The sequence below is a fragment of the Somniosus microcephalus genome, chromosome 9 (assembly GCF_052327205.1).
Source record: "Somniosus microcephalus isolate GS21.2 chromosome 9, FLI_Smic_1.0, whole genome shotgun sequence".
NCBI classification, from domain to species: domain Eukaryota; kingdom Metazoa; phylum Chordata; class Chondrichthyes; order Squaliformes; family Somniosidae; genus Somniosus; species Somniosus microcephalus.
This window is the reverse complement of record NC_140995.1, coordinates 37,688,525-37,705,684: the sequence shown is the minus strand read 5'-3', so window position 1 is coordinate 37,705,684 and position 17,160 is coordinate 37,688,525. Positions and strand designations below refer to the sequence as shown.

Genomic DNA, 17,160 nt, shown 5'->3' with positions numbered 1-17,160 from the left:
AAGAGAAAGGAAGAGTGAAACTGGGATGCAGAAGTCAAGGAGATGGAAGTAAGATGGCCAGCATCCAAAGGAATGGGTGCTTGAAAGAAAGAGCAGGTCAAAGCAATGCAAAGGAGAGAGTAGCAAGACTTCGAAGGACACCAAGTCAAGAGCACAGAAGGGGCTGGATTTTCTCAATGGGGGCGCGTTGGGGGCGGGACTGCTGGTCGTTGGGTTTCAGTCCCGGCCCACAACGACATCCGGCCAACCCATGCTATTTTCCCTTAATTGACCTTGTTAAGCCCGCCCTGCGGGCTTAGCCGGCCAATTAAGGGCAAGCCGGTGACAGAGGACATCAGCGTATGACGTTTCAACTGTCAATAATTTTTGACAGATGAATTGTCAGCGTTTGACAGCTTTGAGAAGCTGTCAAACACTGATAATCTCTGTTCTAAGGTGAGCCCTTGTACTGAAGGCTCACCAAACCTTTTTCCTCAGCAGAAATCAGAAGGCTGCTGCATCTGAGAATGCAGCAGCCATTCTGTCACCTCTGCCATTGAGATGAGGCACCTCCGGATCCGCAAGGGTTGAAGCCTGCAGGAAGAAGCAAAGGTAAGTAAACTTTTTCTAACACTTTACACTCACCTCTCATACTTACCTCTCCACACTTGCACCCATCACTCACCTCTACAGCTGACATTTTGACCCCTCTCAACCCCACAGACCCACTGCTCGCCTCGCTGACCCTGGCGAGGTTCGCAGCCGCCAGGAAGCCCGCACTTGCAGGGGTAAAATGGGGATAAGCTTCTTAACTGCCTGTTAACTACCTGTTAACAGGCAGTTAATTGGCTGTAATCCCCTTCCCGCCTCGAGGAGATGGGTCCCTGTGCGAGCCGGGGACCCGCCTCCCGGGAAGATGGCACGGAGGCAGGTTGGGAGCGGGTTCGGCACCCGCTCCCAGTTTCTGCCATTTTCCCGGCAGTCCTGCCTCCATTCCCGTCTCCCCAGGGTTGGCAAAATTCCCCCCAAGGAGTGGGTTTAGGATCTGATGGAAGTAAATTAGGATTCAGTGAGGTAAAATAATTTAATATAGGACACAAGGGGATGTGTATTAGGAGCCCATGATGAATAAGGCTTGGATCAGGTGGCTGAGTGAATCAAGAAGCTTAGGGAAATGGGGAAAAATAAGATATGGCCTCCAGAGGAACATGAGTTCAGAATCTGGGAACGACAAAATTCAAAATCTAAGGATGGCATGTGAACTGGAAACTGGGGGGGAGCAAATGTTGAGATGGGCCCAGCATCCACAGGGATGTAAATCTGGAGGAAGGAGGAAATGAAAATAAAGTTAAGGCTGGTAAATGAAATCAGGCTAAATTAAACAAAGATTGGATCAGCTATTTAAAGATGGAAGATAAAACTTGTAAATCCTGCTGTTCCAATGATTTCTTCTTAGGACTGTTCATTAGTTTACTGAATACATAGTCCAGGCTGTGCTCTTGACAGCATTAGATCTTATCCAAAGCAAATGAATAAACTAACTACAGAATCTAAATGATATACTTGATCTAAACCATCAAATGATTTTCACAATCCATACACTCTCTAATAGATGAGCTTAGACCTTGGTAATCCAGTGCAAATAGGTTTAGGGTAAGGGGTTAAGGATAAGGGGCTTGGGGTAAGGGGTTTAGGGATTTAGACAGGATAGTAATTTGGCAGGGATGTGGCAGATGGAATATAATGTGCCCATAGGATTGGTACTGCTAGTAGCATCTACGCTCAGCTGCGCCCTGAAGTTCTTCTCAACCACTTCTTTTCAGATGTGCTGCTTGTTGTAAAATGGCAGCATGCCCTGTACGGGCAAGTAGGGATAACCTCCTCACCATCACCTCCGCTTTAACAGTCATCAAAAAGGAGTTTGGAGTGTTGTGGTGCTCCATCACTTGGCCACAAACTCTTTTCTTGCCTTTAATATTCATTGTGCCAACCATTGAATTGTGCCAGGTAATTATGTCACCCAGATAGCCATTGTATAGGCTGAAATATATAAAGGCTACCAATATATTTATCTCCATATATGGCCACTTTACGTTTCTGCATCCCTTTAAATTTACTCATCACCTCTTATAAGCCCTACTTGAGGGCTAACTTGCACCCAATTTTTCTTGACCCCCACTTCTGGAAAACTTCCAATGCAACGGCCAAAATGGCCCTGAAACTTATGCAAATGAATCGGACCTGTAAATTCAGGCGGGATCAGCACACTAACATTTAGACAGATGCTAATAACACACCACCCAACTAACATCCAATCGGAAACTCTACCTCACTGTGTCTACAGTTTCCACTAATCTTCCACTTTTCAAGAATCATGAAAAAGACAGTAGAGCGTTAATTTTACACATCTATGCTGCTGGTGTGGATCCTCCCATGAATTTGAACCCTTCCCTCCTATACCTATATCTTGCTATTCCTATACTGACTGGCATGTGGCATGGACATAATCCTAAGATTACTAATGTTGAGGTCCACGTCTTTAGTCTGTCTCACAATTCTTGAAACTCCCTTTACAGGACCTCAGTTCTATTCTTTCCTATGACACTGGTTCCAAAATGAACCATGACATCGGGCTGTTCTCTTTCCCCCTCCAAAATGTTTAGCACCCGTTCTATTATATACATTAGCTGTCAACTGGGAGGCAACTCGCTATAGAACTCTCAGTTTGTGGCTACAAAAGTGTCTTATCCACTCCCTGACTGTATAATACCCTGTTACTCCTGCACTTAGGTTCCCCACCTTTGGCTCAATATGCCATGGATTTACCTGTGGTTTCCCTCCTCTGAATTGTGGTCACTATCACAAGCATTCAGTACTACATACCTGTTTGTCAATTCAACACGCTCAGGGATCCCAGCATTACTCGTCCCACAGGCAACATGGAGGCAGCCTCTAATGTGGCCATGACCTTGGGGGCCAGAAAAATTGACTGGGGCTAGAACCACATTGCTGTGATGGGCAGAAGTTCCCCCTCCCCACCCACCCACCTCGCCCCGAGATGAGCCCCGAATTAACAAGCGTGTATAATTTAGACCAATATTTGAGTCTGCTATAATCATATGAGAGTTGATAGGAAAAGGTGAGGCAGTGCCATTTTTTTTCAGTGTGTTGCTAGGATATCCATTAATTTGTATCCATTATTTTAATTGAGTATTGATGTCCTTTAGTTACCAGTCTAATTATACCTTTTTGAACTTTTATTCCAGGATATTCTGGTATGTATTGACTATCTCATTTTGGAAATGATCAAGTAGGTGATGTTTATATATTTGAGTCATATTTTAAGCATATTTGCATAATCAATTAAAATGTTTCTTCTGATTTTGTAAAAGTTTTAAACATTGTTTCATCTGAAATAATCAAAACCGTATAATATTACAGAAAATATGCCATAATTATATACATCATATTTGAAAATCTCATTCAAGAGGTTTGCTTGACAACTAAACTTAGACCAAGAATCAGGCCCAGGCTGGGGTAGGAGTTTGATTGACAGTTGTTTCTTAGACCTCATATGTCAGCTGTGGCTCAGCTGGTAGCACTTCTTGCCTTTGAGTCAGAAGGTTGTGGATTCAAGTCCCACTCCAGAGACTTGAGTACAAAAATCTAGGCTGACACTCCAGTGCAGTACTGAGGGAGTGCTGCACTGTTAGAAGGTGCATTCTTTCAGATGAGATGTTAAAGCAAGACCCCATCTGCCCTCTCAGGTGGACGCAAAAGATCCCATGGTATTATTTTGATAGAAGAGCAGGTGAGTAATCCCTTGTGACCTGGCCAATATTTGTCTCTCAATCAACATCACAAAAAACAGATTATCTGGTCATTATCACATTGCTATTTGTGGGCGCTAGCTGTGTGCAAAAAAGCTGCTGCATTTCCTACATTGAAACAGTGACTACACTTCAAAAGTACTGCATTGGCTATAAAGCACTTTGGGAAGTCATGAAAAGCGCTATATAAATACAAGTCTTTCTTTTCTTTTTTGACAAGGGAATGGGATCATTAATTGGTTGCAGTCCTCTTTGATGGACAGTTTGATGGTCAGGGGTTATCAGTTATGGGATAATATTAGGTTTTATAGAGGAGAAATTTGGTATTGCCCCATTTGGGGTGCTAACTTTAAAAGTTGAAAAAATTAGCTCCTGCTAATTCGGGGTTTGCGCTCTAGGAAGGAAGTGGAGCGCTAAATCAAGGCTCCACTTCCTTCCAGCAGCGCAACAGGCAGCAGGCAGGGTGGTAGGTGTAGGGAAGGGCCATCGCTGCAGGCTCTGCAAGGGGAAAACTTACCTGGTACCCAACGACAGCCGCGATCCGGCCCGATCAGACCGATGCACTGCAGCACAGTGCCGGGCTGACCAATCGCTGGCGAAGACAAATGTAAAAAAAAAGAGAAAGAGCATTTCAGAATTTTTTTTACTTACCTCGGCCACCTCGCCTTTAAGTATCACCCCCGAAGCGCCTGGCCTCCCGATGAACACCTCCCGCCGGTGCTTTCGCCTGGTGATGCTGCAAGGGGCAGAACTGAAGTTTGGGACCAGGGCGATGTGCACAGCATTGATGTCACAATCTCCGGGCGAAGGAGATCGGGGCGCAACGCCATATCGCCGCCGCAAAGCTCCCACCGAATATAGTGGGAGTCAATCTTCTCGCTACGCCAAGTCGGTGGCGATAATGGGAGGCGCTAAGGAGGCTAATTTCTAGGCCTATTTTAGTTCAAGAATCTTCAGCTTTCTGACCAGAGAAGAACTCTGTGTTAAAGTTTTGTGTTGACCAGTGTAGAGTTAGGTAATTTCTGAGGCTGTGATCTGTTCCACAGTGCAAAAAATTAGCTTGTGTTTTAAGTTGATGCTTAGAGAGGTGAGTCTGTCTACAGAGTAAAGGTTCTCTGTTATGATCCCTAGATCTCCCTGTTGTTTACCTAGATATTGGACAGTAAAATGTACATTTCGGAATCATAGGGGACACAAATTCTGCTTACAGGAGTGGCCGGTGATGCTTAATGCAAAAAAAATCTAAATTAATAACTCAAAAATTAATTTTAATGGAAGTTTCCCTTCCACTGTAGTGTATATTTGTAAAATTGTCTCATGTGTTTACTGTTTGATTTTTTTAAGTACCAAAACCAATTGAAAAACACCAAAACTACATATTGCACTTAAATCAAGAGGAATGTCATCTCACCTTACAAGAGCTACAGGTTTTGGTTCTTCTCATAGTTAATGAAATGGTTACTATGGGTTTGCGTGGTCACCTCCATGCGGTTTTGGTGCAATTTAAGTAACTTGTTTTGTCTGGTACCTGGATGGAAAATAACATATTCCCTTGAAACCAAGATGGGGAACATCTGCCCAAGCTACCACATTTACAAGAGGTAAACGTGACTACCAAAATACTTCGTAAAAATAAACTCAAATTGCCCAGAGACCCAATGCTGCATCTCTTACCGATACAGTGCATAAAATTGATTGACAAAAAACAACTTCACAAACCTATCTGCTTTGGGAGTGAGAGAGGTTTTCCTTTTCTTTGTTTAACTGAAGTGTACACTGTACGATTCTCACAGGTTACCCGTATTTCTCTATTTCACATTGCCTAACATTATCTTTTCGTTTACGTACAGCATTCGTTAAAGTTTATTTTCAAGTTTGTTGTAAATGGCAGCTTTGTGTTGTGCTATTATACCTGTGCACTGTTGAAGAGGCTGCCTGAACCAACATAGAGAGTTCATCCATTAGATGAAGGTTGTTAGATCCGTGATTCTGAGAGTATGATGTTTTTCAATAACTACACGGATGCTGTAACTTAACAATCAACAGGTGTTTACTGGAGTAGGGTAGTCTCAAGACTGGGGGTACAGAGGCATGCTCAAGGCTTATATACAGTTGTGGTCACTGCCGGTACTACAGTATACAGGAGCTGTAAAAGTAGTTCTCTCTTAAAGGTACATACATTACAATTCCTCCCCTTTTAGATTAGCAGTACCCATAATATTCAAATAACAATTAACACTTTAACATGCACATTAAACAACAATAGTCCATTTAAAGATTTGGGGCGGCTTCCTGATCTTTTCGGGATAGCGCCTTTCCTGAGGTTCTTGTTCTTGGTGCGGAGGCAATTCTGGCCCCTTTTCGTCGGTTAGTTCATCGGTTTCCACTGCTATTGGTTCTGAGGTAGATGCTACCGGTATGTCGGGTTCATCCCCAGGTACGCGAGACATGGGGTTGACTCATTCCTGTGACGCTAAGATCTGATCGACGTGGCGTCTCACAATGTTCTCCCCGACATCCACTGTGTACATTAATGGCCCCTGCCTTGTGCATATCGTTCCGGGTTGCCATTTCTTTGTTCGGTAGTCACGGGCCAAGACTGGTTGTCCTACATTGAAGCTCCTTGTCGGCTTCTCATTGATGTGCTGGAATTGTTTATCCTCCACATTTCTTCGCACATTTGGTCTGAGCAAATCCAGGCGAGATCTCAACCTTCGGTTAAAGAACGTCATGGCCGGGGTCTGGTTGGTAACTGCATGTGTCGCATTTCTGTAGGCTAATAAGAAATTGTCCACCTTATGCTGTAGTGGAATTTCATTGTCGCACATGGCCTTTATTGCCTTTTTAAAGGTTTGTACGAACCTCTCAGCCAATCCATTTGTAGCTGGATGATACGGGGCGGATGTGTAATGCCTTACCCCATTCCTTCTCATAAATTTCCGAAACTCTTCAGACACAAACTGTGGTCCGTTATCAGAGCAAATCTGCTCTGGCAAGCCGTTCCTGGCAAATATGGTCCGTAGGACTGCAATCGTTTTCTCTGTAGTGGTTGAGGACATTTTTATCACCTCAGGCCATTTCAAGTGAGCATCCACTGCTATTAAGAACATTGAGTCCATGAATGGACCAGCAAAATCAATATGCACCCGTTGCCATGGAGAGGAGGGCCACTCCCATGGGTGTAGAGGGGCATGTGGTGGTGCATTTTGGACCTTCTGGCATCCTGAGCAGCTCTTGGTTAGGTCCTCGATTTGTTGATCGATTCCCGGCCACCACACATAAGCCCTAGCAAGGCTTTTCATTTTCACCCCTCCCAGATGACCTTCATGAAGCTCATTTAGCACTCTCTCCCTTAACTTGGGTGGAATCACCACTCTGGATCCACACATCACTGTCCCCTGGCATACTGACAGCTGTTCTCTTCTGGATGAGAATGCTGGCAACAGTGAGTCGCCATGTGTTGGCCATCCCCTCACCGTCAAATCATATACCCGAGACAGCGTCGGATCATTGCGGGTCTCCTTCTCTATATCCGCGTTAGTTACTGGCAATCGTTCAATTATTGACGAATAAAATATCTCGATAGGGTCCACTGCTGGTGCTTCCTCCACAGTAGGCAGTGGCAGGCGTGATAGCCCATCAGCGTTTCCATGCTGTTTCGTGCCTTTGTATTCTATTTCATATTGGTTCACCCCTAGAAAAAGGGACCATCTTTGTAACCGTTGTGCAGTCATCACCGGAACGCCCTTCTTTGGATTAAAGATGGCGACAAGTTGTTGGTGGTCAGTCAGCAAGGTTAACTTCTGCCCATGCAGATAGTCGTTGAATTTTTTTACTCCCCTGTGGTAAACCACTGTTTGTATTCCTGTTTGTCCTGTTTGTATTCCACTGTGTACATGCCTGGACATGCCTCGGCTGACTCCTCCCACAGGTCCTAGTATAAAGGTGACTGCTCCCCAGCCCTTGTATCCTGGACCGGTCGACCACTCGAGGCAGACCTCCATTCTGTTGTTAATAAAAGCCTTTAGTTACTCTTCTAACTCTCAGTCTTTTATGAGTAATTGATAGCGCATCATCCCCATACTAGGCTGGGGGACTCCATGTCAATCTGGGCGTTGTTGCGCTCGGCTGAGGTTAGTGACCGAGACGCAAAGGCTACTGGCCTCTCCAACCCGTCTGGGAATTTGTGCGACAGCACCGCTCCAATACCATAGGGTGATGCATCACATGCCAAACGAATTGGTAGTGCTGGGTTGAAATGGGCCAACACCTCTTTTGATGTGATCAATTCTTTGCACTTCTGGAAAGCTCGTTTACGTTCGTCATTCCACTTCCATGGTACCCCTGTTTGCAGTAGGTTGTTCAGTGGGTGTAATACTGTAGACAAATTTGGTAAGAACTTATGGTAGTAGTTCACCAACCCGAGGAACGACCTCAGTTGTGACACATTTTCCGGTGCTGGAGCCTTGACTACTGCCTCAATCTTTTCAGGGGACTTATGTAACCCCTCTTCATCGATAACGTGGCCACAATACGAGATCTGCCTCTGGAAAAACTCGCACTTGTGGCGATTAGCTCGTAGCCCATATTCCTTTAATCTAGTGAGCACCTTCTCCAAGTTGGCGAGGTGATCACTGTCATTTTCGCCCGTGACCAGGATGTCGTCCAAATAACACTGGGTCCCTGAAATCCCTTGCAGGACTTGATCCATCGCCCTTTGCCAAATAGCCGGAGCCGATGCTACCCCGAACACCAGCCGGTTGTATTGGTAGAGACCTTTATGAGTGTTGATCGTGAGGTATTGTTTCGAGGCTTCTTCTACCTCCATTTGCAAGTACGCCTGGGCTAGATCAATTTTGGTGAAGCGTTTACCTCCAGATAGCGAGGCGAAAATATGCTCAATTCGTGGAAGCGGATATTGTACCGTGTGAAGGACTGGGTTCACTGTCACCTTAAAATCCCCACAGATGCGGACCTTCTTTGGTTCCCCAGGCGTATTACTCAACGACCTCTTCATTACAGGAACGATGGGGGTAGCCCACTCGCTCCAGTCTACTTTGAACAGTACTCCTGCACGTTCCAACCCTTCCAGCTCTGCTTCAACCGCTGGTCGGATCGCATAAGTCACTGGTCTGGCCTTAAGAAATTTTGGGCTTGCATTTTCCTCTATTTTAATCGTTGCTGTTATACCTTTTAGTGTTCCGAGTCCCTCCTGGAACACTTCTTTTGCATCAGTTAGCATTTTTGACACTCGTCCAGGTGTGACGTCATCATCCTTTTTGGCCTCAACCTTCAGTGCCTGTATGGAATGCCAATCTAATTGTATCTTCCGGATCCATTCACGTCCTAGTAGTGGTGGTCCTCCATCTGGCAATACATATAGGTCCATTTTAGGTATTTCCTGGCCTTTGTATATCACTTTCACCCTTATTTTTCCTTTGGGGTAGACCTTTTGCCCCGTATACGTCTTCAAGACAATCTCTGTAGCTTTCAAGGGTATATGTGAAAATAGCCGCTTGTAGTCCCTTTGGTTTATGACTGTTAGGGCTGATCCTGTGTCCAATTCCACTTTCACTTGAACTCCGTCTATCTTGAGTGTAACCCAGATAGTCTGGTGATCCTCCATTTTGGTTACCTTATGTAGTTTCAGAAAACCCAGCTCCTTGCTTCCGGAGACTGTATCACTTTTCTGTTCATCTGAACTACTGTCCATCACCTTATGTACCTTTTTGTACTTCTCCTGTGGAGATTTCTTGCTGTTGGTTTTCTTCCCAGACCTGCAGACTCTTGCTATGTGTCCTGCTTTTCCACACTGTCTGCACACTTGGTCCTTGAACCAACAATCCTTCTGGTTGTGTGTTGTTCTGCCGCAGCAATAACACTTCCCTGTTCCATCGGACATTTCATTGGTGCCATATTCTTGCGGTCTCTGTTGTATCTCTGCAGCGCCCCTTGCGGCTGCTTCGTGTGATACTGCCATGCCGAAAGCCTTGTCCAGCGTAAGATCCTTTTCTGATAGAAGCCGTTTCTGGGTTCCTTCACTTTGAAGCCCACACACAAACTTGTCCCTTAACATATCTGCTAGTCCCACTCCAAACTGGCAGTGTTTCGATAGCTTGCGCAGTTCCGTTAAGTACTCAGCATTGCTTTCGTCTTTATGTTGGTTCCTTTTATGGAACTTAAATCTTTCTGCTATCAGCAGCGGTGTGGGGTTTAAGTGGTCCTGTAGGATTTCTACTATGCTTTCGAAATTCTTATTCACGGGCTTCTCTGGGGTTATTAGGTTTCGCAGTAAACCATAAGTTTTTGCAACCATGGAATTTAACAAAACCAGTGCTTTCCTAGCATCTGGCACTTCATTCGCCCTACAGTACACCTCAATATGTTCCACATATGTCGTTCAATCTTCGACTTCATTGTCGAACGTAGAGATACTACCACTCTTCGGCATCCCTGGTGTGATTTAACTGCCAAAAATGGTGTCTCCCGCGCTCTCCCTTCTTCTCCGCTGGCACAAAATGGCGTCTCCCGTGCTTTCCTTTCTTCCCGCGCTCGCCATTCTTCTCCGCTGCGGCTTCTAAAAATGGCGTCTCCTGCGCTCTTCCTTCTTCTCCGCAGCTCAATGGTGTCTCCTGCGCTCTCCCTTCTTCTCCCCACGGACATTGTTCAGCCCTTGAGCCCTGGCTGTGCTCTGCGCGTTTTTTTTTCTGTGCGCCTTTCCCGTTTCCGCCGCTCGGTCCTGAACCTGGCTGCTGCTTTACCCTCTCTCTCTCCGTTTTGTTTTTCCTCGACGCCGCTCGGTTTTCAACCCCCGGCTGTGCCCTGTGCGCTTCACCCTCTCTCTTACCCCGTCGACGCTGCTTGGCTTTTTCTCTGCCGTCGGCCGGCTCCAGCCGCCGCTGTCCGGGAAGGGTCTGCGCTGTACCTGTTGTCAGTCTGTTGCTGATCGTCGTGGCTGGGGAACCAAGCCCGGCTCTCCACAGCCTCCCCTGCGATGTTCACTCTCTGCCGGACGACTGGGCGGTTGCTCGTGGTCGACGCCCGTGCTTCTGGCCTCGACTTTCTTCCACCGCCCTCCCGGAGCGAATCCTCGAAGGGAAATGCAGAGTTGCAGGTAGATTCGAATCGACACTCGTCGCCACTGTTAGATCCATGATTCTGAGAATATGATGTTTTTCAATAACTACACGGATGCTGTAACTTAACAATCAACAGGTGTTTACTGGAGTAGGGTAGTCTCAAGACTGGGGGTACAGAGGCATGCTCAAGGCTTATATACAGGTGTGGTCACTGCCGGTACTACAGTATACAGGAGCTGTGAAAAGTAGTTCTCTCTTAAAGGTACATACACTACAAAGGTATTCTGCATTTAAGGCCATGAATTTAATGGAGGAGGCGGGATGAGGGCGGGACAGCTGGGTTCCGGTCCTGCTCCCAGCTGCAACCGCTCTGCAGACATGATTTTCCCTTGATTGGCCTTGTTAAGCCTGCCCTGTGGGCTTACCGGCCAATTAACAGGAAGCGGGTCTGATGACGTCATTTGATAATGCGTCATCAGCCGGTTTCCTTTAAGGGACCACGTCCACATGGAGTTTGACAGTTGTTCTGTCAGTGTTTGACAGCATTGAGGTGCTGCAAACACTGACAAGCACTGCACAAAGGTGAACACTTGTACCCAGGCTCTCCAATGACTCCCTCCATATGCTTATGGAGGGAGTCACAGCAAGCAGGGAGGTTCTCTTCCCTTCCAAGGGTGGAAGAGTCCTCCCCAGGACACCAACATACCTTGCACCTCCACCCAAACCTCTCTATCTACTTTATCACTTCCCCATGTCACTAGCCACGCCTCACACTCACCCTTGTCCTACTGCAAGCATACCAGCTAACAACACACAAGGGTAGGCACTTGAGAGGTTTAGCCAATGTCCATGTGAAGTTTCTGGTAATGTGTTGTCATATAGCGAAATCTCTTTTTCAAAAAGTGTCCCCTATTGGACAGATCTGAGCACACCTTGAGAAGTGTCCTACTGAGTTCCAGCGATTGTTCAGTCATAACTCCCCCCAGCACCACCGCCCCCCCCCCCACTATAGTGATGAGTTGGACATTAAAGGGATGCTTCACTGTGCTGGTGTGGGATGGTGTCAACCTGCTGCTTCATGTGGCAGCCAGGGTTTACAGCATCAAGTGAAGAAAATCTGGCCATGGTGATGCCATCGCTGGCCTCCTGACCAGCAATTTTGTCAGGTGCTGATGCCCTGTGTCCAATGCAGCATCAGGCGATGGCGGAGAAGGTTGGTGATGTTGTTGATGAAGTTGGTGTGCTTGGTGATGTTAGTGTTGGGGCTGATCGTGGAAGGATTCGGAGGACCAAGGTCTGATTGTTTCATTGGCTTCGATGTTGCTGCAATAGATGGCAGCTGCAGGTAAGATGACAGAAGCGATCTGTCAGTGGTGAGAGAGGTTCTCCCAATGAGGTGGCACTGGACATACAGTTGGACCTAAAAACTTGTAAGCTAAAGAAATCTCTATATGTATTAAAAATGCAGTAACCAGCATTTTCTTTGCTCTGAAACTTACCATCTGCAACATGGCATCCTTTACACCACTTCTGCAGCTGTCAGCTTTTCACAAATATCAGAGCAGACTCAAAATACAGCAAGTTGAGCTGGCGTGTTCCCCAAACAGCGGGTAACCCGTTGGGGAGAAGGTAAAATTAGAAGTAAGCCTCAAAATACTTTTTAATTGGCTCTTAACAAACCATTTAAGTAATTGAATTGTATCCCCTGCCGCTTGGTGTCGGGTCAGTTCTCCACTGACAGACCCAACACCTGGGAGACTCGCATGGAGGTGGGTTGACAGCGGGTATCCTACCCGCTGTTAATCTTTGCTATTTTGACAGCGGACCCGCCTCCAAACCCGCCCCCTCAGCACTATTAAATTCGCTGCCTAAGTGACTAAGTGCTGCAGTGTCCTTGGGATTTAGGGTCAGATCCAGCCTAAACTGTTGAGATCCTCTCTCTCAGTGGATGAGCGTAGATTCACAGTATAAAGTTACCCATATAATGCCGTGTAGGGTGAATTTTCCACTTGCACACTCCTGATGCGGAGGCTCGCTACTGGGTATGCGTATCAAGAAATCAAGCAATTTATGCATGCAAGATTGGGAGCTACACGTATAATTTACTGAAGCACACTTCTGGCGGGCAATGCTTTGCACCAGGAGAATGAAAGTAGACAATTTACGCTTTAGTTGTCAATCTTGCTCAGGGAGGCCAAAAGGTTGGATTCCACAGACTGGTGCGAGTTTGGCATTAGAGCATATTGTTGGTACTGAATAGTAGAAGCTCAACTCTGTGTGTAACCTATATTGTACCTGGCCTGGGAGTGTTTTATAGGAATGGGGTAGTTGGAAAGTGAAGGGGTAGGGTAAGCAATGGGTGCAAGGAAGTGAAGAAAAACAGGAGTGATTGAGGAAGTAATGTGAAGGAAGCCAGTGAGCCACATTTTCTCTCAAACCCACACCCTAAATTTAGCCTGCAGTAATTGGTGGCTCCTTTCCCTGCCTGAAAGGAAAGAAGGAAAGAAGAAAAGAAGAAAAAGACAGAGAAAATCAGAAGAAGACAGAGAATGTGGAGTTGGAGAAAGAGGAGCAGAAGAGAAAAGAAATAAAGAAACAAGCAGAGTAGGAGTGGCAGAGAAACAGCAACTTAAAGACAGCGGAGACAGATAAGAAAAAGACCATGGGGGAGATTTTAAGTCATTCGCCAGGCGGAAACAGATCAGTAGCGCCCCAGAAATGATGGGGAATGACTTGCCGTCCCATTCCCACCGATTGTGTGACTGACACTATCTTCCCAAGTGCCTACTGCTGGGTGGCCAGAGCACCTGCCTGAGTTAGGTGCTAGGCCAGGGGTGGGCAATTATTTGGGCTAGAGGGCCACTTAACAAGTTTTGGCAAGCTGTTGAGTGCTGCACAGCAATGTTCCCCCTAAGATGCGCGGTCACGCACCAATCGCAAGATCCCGCGCAGGCTACTCACCAGCTCCTGTACTGGAAGAGATACTGCACATGCAGTATTGTTAAGTGGCCCTCCAGCCCAAATAATTGGCCACCCCTGATAAGAGCTTTTGAAATCAACCAGCTACATGCACTATCTTTGAAAACATACAGTGGTCATATGTTTGACTGTGCAGCTGGCCGTTTGCCATGTTATTTCCAGTACCCCAGGCAGGTATTCATTGTTCCTTATTTTGCTATCTGATTTCAAGGTGCAAAACCCTTTATCAGCCCCAACACATACAGTCCAGACTCAGCAGAAGTTCCAATTAGCATGAACACTGACCCAGTGAGCAGAAATAAACCCACATCACTGTCCCCCAGCTACAGCAAGGTTGAAATGAAGAGCCCTCCATTATGACAGAAATAATATTGACCACAAAAATGATGGCAGACTAAACACACTGCTCTATAAGCAATGAGGGCATGCGCAGTATCTATAATCGTGTGCCATTACCTGGAGTCCTTGTGCTCCGGGATCCACTCCTGTGTCTAAGACGGCAATGAGAAGCCCCCTGGCCGTCGTACTCTGTGTACCAGGAGAGGAAAGACGCAGCACAGGTCTCTTTGGTAAAAGAGTCATGGAGATGAGCAGCCATGGCTCGACTCTAAAATGGATAAGGCATATTTGAGTATGGTAGTGCATTCTGGGTATTGACATTGGGGCCCAGAATCGCAGAACGGATCCTTTAAAGATCAGGCTGGGGAGAATTGCTTTTGTGAATTAATAAATTGAATTAAGTATTACTGTGTGTTTCCTGGCTGCAGTTCGGGCCCGTCTCTGACCCATAAGAAGTGAAAATAATTAATGTGCAGCTTGAGCTCTGGCTCGTGTTCTATTTCTGTCCTATCCAGTGGGCCGGATAGAATGACTTGGCGGGCAGGATATGGGCCGTATTTTGCCCACCATTGTGCTAAGCCCTTTTACTGTGCAAACTGAGTCCTATAATGTACAGAGAACCCTGATATCCACTTTGGGACTTTATATTAAAAAAGCATAAGCATAACTAGAAAGGGTAAATAGCTGCACTTTTCTTTTTGATATTACAGTAACATTTTTAGTGAGGTTAGAAAAAAGTGAACCTTCTTTGAAATGCCTCCAATGCAAGTATATCCCTCTTTAAATAAGGAGACCAAAATTGTACGCAGTTCTCTAGGTGTGGTCTCACCAACGCCCTGTACAGTTGTAGCAAGATTTCCCTACTTTTATAACTCCATCCCCCTTGCAATAAAGGCCAACATTCCATTTGCCTTCCTAATTACTTGCTATACCTGCATGCTAACTGTTAGATCCGTGGTTCAGTGGATAAATAATTACACGGATGCTGTACATAAACAAGTAACAGGTCTTTACTGGAGGAGGGTAATCTCTAGACTGGGGTACAGAGACCGGTGTGGTCACTGCCGGTACTACAGTATACAGGAGCTGTAAAAAGTAGTTCTGACTTAAAGCACATACACTACAATTCCTCCCTTTTTAGATTAATAATACCCCCTTAATATTCAAATAACAGTTACATTTTTACATGTACATTCAATAACAAAAGTCCATTTATAGATTCAGTCTTTGGGGCGGCTTCCTGACCCTTTCGGGATTTTGTAAGAAAGGAGGTAATGTTGAATTTGTGCAAGACCTTAATTAGGCTGCAGTTGGAATACTATGCAGTTTTGGATATCCTATTAAAGGAAGGATGTAAAAGCAATGAAAAAGATACATTGTGGCGGATCGCCACCTAAACGGGCGCAATCCACTTTTCCGTCCGTGGACAATAAATCGGGCACCTTGCCTTTAAGAAGCATGCTGCCTTTAAGGCATGACAAAGGAGCGGGTGTCGCCCTCAGTGTGTACACAAAAGTGCGGGCGTCGCCCTCATTCTGTTTTTGGGTTTAGCAGAGAGAAGAGCTGGGGCAGCCATCTCTCAAGAGAATGTAATAAAAAGCCATGTGTTCCTCAGATCGGTTCGGCCTCCATTCGTGTTCCGCGGCAGCCTCAACAACATTGTAGATTTACTAGGATGTTACCAGCAATGTGGGGTTACAGTTTTGAAGAGACTTGGGATAGTTAGGACTGAGAAGGATCAGGATGACCTGATAGAGGTTGTCAAGATTTTGATGGGTGAACTGTATTATAAGGTAAGTAGTGATGTGTTGTTTCCAGTGGCCGGCTTGATGATAGTAAAAGGGCATGAATTTAATATAATCACAAAAGGAATTAAAAGGGGAGGGCAGATAAAAATTCTTTATTCAAGAATGATTAGAATGTGGAATTCTTTGCCGCAAACCATTGCTGAAGCAGAGTCCAAAATTCCTTTCAGAAAGGAATTAGATAGTTGCTTGAAAATATGAATATTAAAGAGTATGGGGAGCAAACAGGAGATTTGGATTAGACTGCACAGTTCACGTAGAGAAAAACACCATTACAGGTTTGATGGGCCAAATGGCCTATTTGTTGCTGTAACAATGTGTATTTTTATACTAATAATTTGGGTGCACCCTGCATGATTTTCTGTCCCTTGAAGATGATGCTCCACTATAAGAATTTAATAATGTTACTAACAAAACTATTAATTTTAACATTGATGAACCTGTTGCTTTAGAAAGAATTAAGAACTTGAAAATAGATAGAGCAACCGGGCCGGGTGATATCCACCCGATGGTCCTCAGGGAGATGGGACCTGTGCTGTGCGAGTCCCTAGCTTGTATTTTTAATAACTCACTGCACTCTGGAATGGTTCCTATAGACTGGAAGGTGGCTAATGTAGTCCCCATCTTTAAGAAAGGTGACAAGACAGACCTGGGTAACTATAGGCACATTAGTTTAACATCAGTAATGGGTAAGATGCTTGAGGGAATCATTAGGGATATAATATATAAATGCTTGGATGGAGAGGGTCATATTAGGGACACCCAATATGGCTTCATAAAAAGGAGGTTGTGTCTTACAAATCTAATTATATTTTTGAAGAAGTTACAAAGTTGGTGGATGAGGGAAGTCCAGTAGATATTGTCTACTTAGACTTCCAAAAAGCTTTTGCTAAGGTACCGCACGAGAGGCTTCTCTACAAGATCGAAGCCTCTGGTATTACTGGTAATACATTGAGCTGGATTGAGAACTGGCTGGCAGGGCATAGGCAAAAAGTAGTTATATATGGATTTGGATCTGTTTGGAGACCGGTCACCAGTGCTGTCCTGCAGGGATCGGTGTTGGGACCGTTGCGCTTTACAATTTTTATTAATGATCTGGATGTAGGTGTTGGGGGCACAATCTGCAAATGATACCAGGATCTCTGCAAG

At 45.5% G+C, this 17,160-nt stretch overlaps 1 protein-coding gene across 1 annotated transcript in view; it reads left to right on the top strand.

Annotated features, from left to right (window-relative positions):
- col21a1 (collagen, type XXI, alpha 1) overlaps window positions 1-17,160 on the top strand; it is a 639,396-nt gene that overhangs the window by 158,886 nt on the left and 463,350 nt on the right. The window lies entirely within an intron of this gene.